Consider the following 8,368-nt stretch of genomic DNA (forward strand, 5'->3'; position numbering starts at 1 on the left):
CATAGTGCAGCGCACAATTGGCCCAGCATCGTCCAGGTTTGGCCGGTGTAAGCCGTCATTGTAAATAAGAATTTGTTCTTAACTGACTTGCCTTGTTAAATAAAGGTTTAAAAAACTGGAAAGAAGGAAATAAAGAAAACTGCCAACAGAAGAGTTAGCTCAAGATGCACTGTTAGCATGTGGAAACAGTGCCAGGGAAACTATACCCAAGCATGGATTGCTGTCATACCTTGTCCATAGACAGCTTGCAGGGTAAGGAAACCAATATGTCATTTTGTAATTTGGGTAAACTATCTAAGTAACCCACTCTCTATCTGTAATTGAAATGCACGGTATACAAAACTGTGTACTGGACACAAACTTTTTTGGTCAGTTACTATGCTAAATTTCCAATAAGTATTTTGTGTCTATTTCACAATAATCTGTGATAGTGGGTTGGTTGAGGCCCTCTGCTCCACAAACTGTTACAAATAATAAGTAGAACAGCCTCCAAAAGCATTGGTCCAAACCTCAGCTTGCCATGGGACTATCTGAAGAAAATCACAAACATGCAGTCACTCAACTAACTCTTCAAAAGAATCTCCTCACAACAAGGGGAAACCGAACTAACTCAAGTACAGTGACTCAAACTGAATCTGTGGGTGGGTGGATCTCTCTCTCTCAGCAGATATTGAGATCTGGCCTGTGCCCAAACACAACGAGTAAACCGTTACAGCAGTTCTCCTCTTCCACTTTGAGGAACCGGCAGTCGCACAGCGTTGGCGGATTGACACAAATACACTTAAGATAATGCATTACTGTACAAGAGGAGGGTCTTCAGTCAACAATGCCAACAAACTGTCAAATGGGATCGTCACAAGAACACCAAATATGACATTGTCACATTATCACTAGACCAAATTACTGGAGCTATTTATGACTCACTGTGTCACTGTGGAGGGGAATACCAGTTAAATGTGCTGTACTATAATAACGACTTATTTTGGACCATGTAGAGCCATGACACACGGCCTTCAGTCTGACACACGTTCTTCGGTTCGGTCCAAGCCAAGGCCAGACCAGGAGACGGACTGTCTTTTTTTTTTATTTTTTATTTCACCTTTATTTAACCAGGTAGGCTAGTTGAGAACAAGTTCTCATTTGCAACTGCGACCTGGCCAAGATAAGGCATAGCAGTGTGAACAGACAACACAGAGTTACACATGGAGTAAACAATTAACAAGTCAATAACACAGTAGAAAAAAGGGGAGTCTATATATACATTGTGTGCAAAAGGCATGAGAAGGTAGGCAAATAATTACAATTATGCAGATTAACACTGGAGTGATAAATGATCAGATGGTTATGTAAAGGTAGAGATATTGGCGTGCAAAAGAGCAGAAAAATAAATAAATAAAAACAGTATGGGGATGAGGTAGGTGAAAATGGGTGGGCTATTTACCAATAGACTATGTACAGCTGCAGCGATCGGTTAGCTGCTCAGATAGCAGATGTTTGAAGTTGGTGAGGGAGATAAAAGTCTCCAACTGCTATTCTGTCTGGTCATCCATTCAGTTACACACACAAACACACACACACACACACACACACACACACACACACACACACACACACACACTGCTGTCCAGGACGTTCTTACTCCTCTGGGCCAGACACAGAGGGAGATGATGAGAGTAGCAGTGTCTGCTGGGATGGCTAATGCTGAAAGAGAGAACACTGTACAGAACACTCATTCATAGGCTCCATCCCAAATGGTACTAATATAGCCATACAGTCAGCTGCTACAGTCGGAACCTAATTACTGTAAATGAGGTAGGAACCTGCTCTGAAAATTCTTATTTTGAAGGTATAGAAAAGTTTCCTTTCTATAAATTTACCCCAAATTTCCAAAACCAAACTGCCCAGCGACCAGGTTAAAACCTTGTTTGTCTCACACTCCCATTTTGAGTACTGTACTTCACCAGCAGCAGTTACAACAAAAACGACCCACCCACCAATGTTGATCTGATAAACATTCCCCCCTCTCCCGAACCGGATCTTAATGTCACTGCAAAAACATTTCCTCCCAAAGGACGTTAGTTCAGTACAGCAGGAGACCTGCAAGTCAACAGCAGATTCAGATTCTGTGTTTAACAGTCACATGTACAGGGTTGCAGGTGTGACTGCAGGGTACAGTGTTTAACAGTCACATGTACAGGGTTGCAGGTGTGACTGCAGGGTACAGTGAAAAGCTTCGAGCTCCAACCTGCAGGACTAAGTGAAATAAAATAATGAAAATGGTAATAAAAACAACAATAGAAATAGCTCTATATACATAATAACAACAGTAGCAGAGATTAATAAATAAATGTCAAATGGGGTGGAGGCAGAGTAAAGACTGTTTAGGGGGTGGGGGATGACCATAAGGGGAGAAGCATGACCATTGAGGTGGTGTGGGGACCAAATGAAATAAAAACAATACAAATGTTTATTTTAAAAAGTAATAATATACATATTAACAACTGCACCAGTGATGAATGCCGTGGGGAGGGGGAGGGGGTGAGAATGTCAATAGGGGGAGCAGCATGTAAGGTAAGTGATCATTGAGGGTGGGGAATGTCCAGGGGAGCAGCAGGGGGCCAGTGTGGAGTCGGTCGCTGATGTCCCAGGTGCAGAGAGCTAACTACACTACACTACACTGCTGTTTAGTATTCGTGACAGGGTGAAAGCAGCACTGGTGAATACATTTCACATGTTGGTAATTTAGCAGATGCTCTTATCCAGAGTGACTTAGTCAGTGCAGTCTGCCAGTCCTCTGTACTCTAACATACAGTGACATTGATGTTTGAAATATGAGTGGATTTTCCCATTCGTCTTCATGTATTCCGTGGCTCTGATACAGGGTAGTTAACGATGAACAGGGATTCAGATACCCTCGGTTCCATTGTAAAACAAATACATCTGTGGTTTGGATTGCTTTAGACTTGATTGATTTGTGATTATGGGCTGATTTGTGATTATGGGCTCAATGTTAATGGGGCGGCAGGTGGCCTAGAGGTTAGAGCGTTGGACTAGTAACTGAAAGGTTGCAAGATCGAATCCCCGAGCTGACAAGGTAAAAATCTGTCATTCTGCCCCTGAACAAGGCAGTTCCAAGGCTGTTCCTAGACCGTCATTGAAAATAAGAATTTGTTCTTAACTGACTTGCCTAGTTATATAAAGGTGTAAAAAAAATCTAAATAAATCTCAATGAATCATCCTCATATTATGTAGGTGTTCCATGCTGGTGAGGATCTTAGCTCTTTCTAAGGATCTTAGCTCTTTCTAAGCACTGTGGCTCATTCAGCAAAACCACCAGCAATGTAATTTCACTGCACAAGTGGCAAGTTGGTCATTTCAAACATGGAGCTGAGGTTAGAGAGACTATATTTTCCTGATGCCAAATTGCAACCCACCCCCAGCCCGGAAAAAAAAAACCTAGTCACAGACCCCAAAAACACAATGAGGGATGTTTTTAACACCAGGTCATTCACACCTCTCCACAGTGACCACCAAGGGGGGGTCCAGTTCTTTATACCTCTAAAGGGAAAGACACTGGGGCTGACGGAAGGAGAGTCACACAGCCATCCCTCTGATCCCCTCTCATTCACCACAGCTGTCTGGACACAAACTGTCTCTGTTGTCTCCCTTGTGCAAACATTGACCGTGAGAGTAGCAGCATTGTGGTCAATTCCATTTCGCACACACACACACACACACACACACACACACACACACACACACACACACACACACACACACACACACACACACTCTACAAACACACAAGCATTGTATAATTGTAATATTGTAATTATTATATTAAAGTTGTAATAGAGTAATAATGTAATTGTGTTTATGATGTAGACTGTTGTTTTGATGTAATTGTGTTATTCCTGTGTGGACCCCAGAAAGAGTAATGGGAATCCTAATAAATACTAAAATTGTCATTCAAGATTTGAATCTGAACTGGAATGATGGCAATAACTCTATTTTGATTCCAATGTTTGGTCTGGCTAGATCCATTTCCCCCAAAAGGAGAGTGCCATTACAAGTCTGTACAATGAATGGAGTCCCTTTTTGACCCTAATAGGGCAAAAGAAACCAGGACTGCTGTCAGTTAAAGATTCCTGGGGTGTTTCAGGGCCCCGGTCAGCAGGCTAAGCATGTCCCCATTAACCTTTAAAACAACACACTGGGGCAGCAGGTAGCCTTGAGGTTGGAGCGTTGTGCCAGAAAACCGAAAGTTTGCTGGTTTGAATACCAGGGCTGACAAAGTGAAAAATATATAAATGTCACTGTGCCCTTGAGCAAGGCATTCCCTGGCGGAGTTGGGATATGCAAAAATACGCATTTTTATTACACACTTGTGTGTAACAGGACAAATATAAGCACCCCCAAATTATTATTATAATACAGAATGACCAGACCAACCTCACAGGCCCGAAGCGAGAACAGAGAAAGACTCAAATAGGCCTTTTAAAAAGGGAATAAATAAATAAAGAACATGGGAGTCACATGGAAAGTTTCTCAGATGGAAAACAGCAAACATTCACACAAAGAGCCCCATTGTCCAACACAGAGGGCCATGAAAAGCAGCTAATCGCAGAGCAGAGAACCTGAGTGAAGAATACCTTGGCAACCCAAATATACAGGCCCAATTTAAACAACGTCCACCCCTCACACAAACTGTGATTTATAAACAGCAACTCACAAAAGAAAATAGCAAAAATGAAAACAATACCAGAAATCTGCTTGATCATATGGTGAGGGAGACAGTGCAGACACAGAAAATATTTCTGTTTTAGCAGATAACACAGCCCCTGGTCCAGTATTAATATTGGTTTAGCAAAAACCTTATTTAAGAGGGTAAACTCCAGGAAAGTGACCAACATGAACGATGACCTGACCTCGATCTGGGTACGACACAGTTAAACCATCCATGATCTAATGGAGAACACCACCAAGCCCATCTCAAACACGTGTTATCCATGACTAAATATTTCCTTATGACTGCCTTCCAATGCAATCTGTACATACACTACACCAGACCCACAAGAAAGACAGAGAGAGACAGACCCCATTCTGCTCAGCCCACAACATTTGTGATTCCCAGAGGATTTATTTCTTTGGGTCACCATTAGCTTTTTGCAGATGCTACTCTTCCTAGGGTTCACATTATCTCACTTCATCCAAGTTAAAATTGTCTCTTGACATATCGCCCTTTCTCGACGGACAGGACTACCTGCTGTTATTGGAGTAAATAACATAAATATACGGTCCAGAAGCAGACATCGATCAGTCCAGACAGAGACACTCCCGGACAGCCAGGCCTGTCATCTATAGTCTGACCTCTGACCTCAGCCATGTTAACAGTCCACACCCTGAATCCCTGTCTGGCTCCAGAAACAGGGAAGGAGGAATGTGCAGTTCTGCTGCTGCTGGATGGACGGAGAGGTATCAAGCAGTTTTCCTCATCAGCCCGGTGGATCTGCTGTGGCCTGGCTGAGATTCATAGAGCCAAGTCAGGTTGAGGAGGAGACCTGTCCTGACAAGGCCCCCTACTGTGCTGCTACTTCTCTCTGTAGACTCTACATACAGGAGACCATAAATAAAGTCTCGCCGGTGTCTAACTGACAGGGGCCCTCACACACAGTTCATGAACCCTATTCTCAGGCGGTCTACCACGGTGGTCTCAGTGCAGGGCTAGTGTCCTCTCTGTCCGCTAGCTTATTTCATTCTATTAGAACAGGCCAGGGGGCATGACAGGAATCAGACACACATACACTCATGGAGCCACGCTATCAGTGACAGAGAAAGTCTGTCTGTGTGTAGTAGGGTGGGAGATGAATGTATGAGTACGCTCTGTCCCGCCCTTTCTCACTTTTGTGTGTTTCCGTAAGCCTATGCTACTGTTGAGGCTCCTAAATAAAACAGAGAGAGAGAGAGAGAGAGAGAGAGAGAGAGACGATAGAGATAGGAGTCTTCAAACAGCTGGCCATGAGAGGAGTCTTTGGCATGTGCTTTATGTTTTCCAGAGAAGAGTTGATCCTACAGGTACAGGTCAGAGGTGCTGTGTGTAAATCTTGCATCAGGCACAGAGAACATCCTCCCCCATCCCAGACAGAGACTGACCTCACCCATGGATTCCAGCTACTCCTGTACTAGCCACAACATGGGCGACAGTCTGATAACTAATAAAACTTCACGGAGAAGAAGACGAGTGACAACTGGAAACGTATGTTTCTGTTTCCTGCTGGATTATGTTTCTGACGTGTGAAATGTGGGGGAAAAATTCAATGATTTAGTCAAAGATAGATTTTTGAGACCAGGTTTAAACTTTGCTCTCACCCCGTGTCTGATTTGGCAAGCATCTGAACAGTAGCATTAGTGAGAGTACAAGACAGTGGGTAAGATATATGCTAAATTTAGTATCCCCCTCATGCAAACATGTTCTTCACCAACCCATTGTCTTAGCTCTCCTCCCCCTAGCCATGACGTCTCCGCTGTTAAAAGTTCAGATGAAGTCATCGACCAGAGAAATGACTGCTGTTCTAGCTGCTGCTGTGACTTCATTCACGGGACGGGGGGTGGGGGTAAATGAAAGAAAAGACCCTGCAGAATTACATCAGACCAGAGGAAGGGGGCAAAGAGGGAGGTATAGGGGATTTAATACACTCTTGACACAGACTGCCAGCCTCACGTTCTAAATCATAGTGTTCCTAGACGTAGAGCCCCTGCCTGGTAGAAAAATATAGACCAATGGCAGCAGCCCCTTAAAGGAGTGAGTGAGGAGGAGAATCCCACCCTGTCTGTGTCTGAACTGTAGTCGAAGGAACTAGTGAAGTGGGGAGGAGAAACTGGAGCCACTGGCGGCCCACTCGGCACAAAGCCCCTCTCCTAAACCCCTGGCTGGCTGGCGAGACAGTAAAAAAACACAGCCAGCCAGGATGTCTGATTGCGTCTGGCCGCAGTGGCCCGGCTAGCTGCTAGCTTCACTTTGGATAATGATTATTACAATTACAGGGCAGACAGCTAGGTCCAGGCTGAGTCGCTGACACTGCATACTGATGAGTGGTGGTCGACTCAGTCAAAGCAATCTTATTCTGACACACATAGCCCCAGGATGGCAGCGACACAGCTGTGAATCTGCCAGCATGTCATTTACTTCCCTCATGCTGCATTCCTACTGATATAAGAGCTGTTGTTGCTATGGTTATTGATACAAAGACCAGATGTTGTCATTTGCTGGATGTCATTGTGGCCGTCCAGGCACCTTCCATCATTAACTATGTCTGTCTTCAGACTATCTATCAGTCCATTTACCTGACCACATATCAACTGTGCTGCTCCAGTAGTCTGTTTACCCCGTAATAAGTCTGGACTAAGCTCTAAGCCCTTCTTAATGAGTGATCTCAGCAGCAATATAGACGGGACTGATGTGATGGAGCCACTGCATGCCAGGACGCTGAGATAATAGTCACAGCATGTTTGTGACACAGACACAGAGATCACATTCCCATAATGCCAAGCGGCATAACACTAAATTGCACAGGAGCATTTCAGAGTAAGACCAATAAGTCTGGTATGGAGGAAGAGGTGGATGGTGATCACATCAAAAGAACAGAGTTGGGGTAAAGCTGCTTCTAATTGGCTCTTTGTTTGACATTTAGAGCCAGTGAGAGATTAGAGGTCAGAATGAAATCCAATTTTAGGACAATGAGATTACAGTTTAAAGACTATTATATGAAAAGGTTTTCCTAAATATGGCACAAATGTCATCTTTATTGAGTTTAATCTCAGCTTGATGTTCACTTTTGATCCTATATGTTTATATTCTATAGCATTCTAATAGAGTACCCATAGAATTATCACAGATTACTAATGTTACCTAAATTATAGAGACCAGCTTTCCAACTAAAGGCTTCAGGCTCTCCTGCTTGCAGAACACACTTTTTTTAGGTGTAATTTGTGTAAATTGGGTTATAAAGAAAATCGGCCTGTTAAACCCAAATTGTTCAGTTTTACCTTAGACAAAACACACACACTGGATACCTCACAGACGCCGACTGGTTTAAAGGGGTTGACACAGGTAGACCCATGCAACAGAGTGATCTTGAAATCTCAACGGCTGAGATGAACTAAAATGGAAGATGCCCTGACGGTTTTCTATTAAAACTGATGGGTGTGCGCGCTGAAGTCTTAATGAGGTATGATAACAAGTGTACATCTTAGCAAAATTTTTGTTTTTTGAGGCCATTTAGTTACAATTGAAGCTGTAGTTAATTGCCACTGACATATAAAGGAAATAATGTGGCCAACACACTGACTAAAACACTTTTTCTAATAG

The 8,368-nt window shown here is 43.4% G+C and overlaps 1 protein-coding gene across 1 annotated transcript in view; it reads right to left on the minus strand.

Annotated features, from left to right (window-relative positions):
• Window positions 1–8,368, minus strand: part of LOC139368516 (integrin, alpha 5 (fibronectin receptor, alpha polypeptide)) — a 52,194-nt gene that overhangs the window by 42,931 nt on the left and 895 nt on the right. The gene's annotated exons all lie outside the window — the stretch shown is intronic.

Source organism: Oncorhynchus clarkii, chromosome 16 (genome assembly GCF_045791955.1).
Source record: "Oncorhynchus clarkii lewisi isolate Uvic-CL-2024 chromosome 16, UVic_Ocla_1.0, whole genome shotgun sequence".
Classification (NCBI taxonomy): Eukaryota; Metazoa; Chordata; class Actinopteri; order Salmoniformes; family Salmonidae; genus Oncorhynchus; species Oncorhynchus clarkii.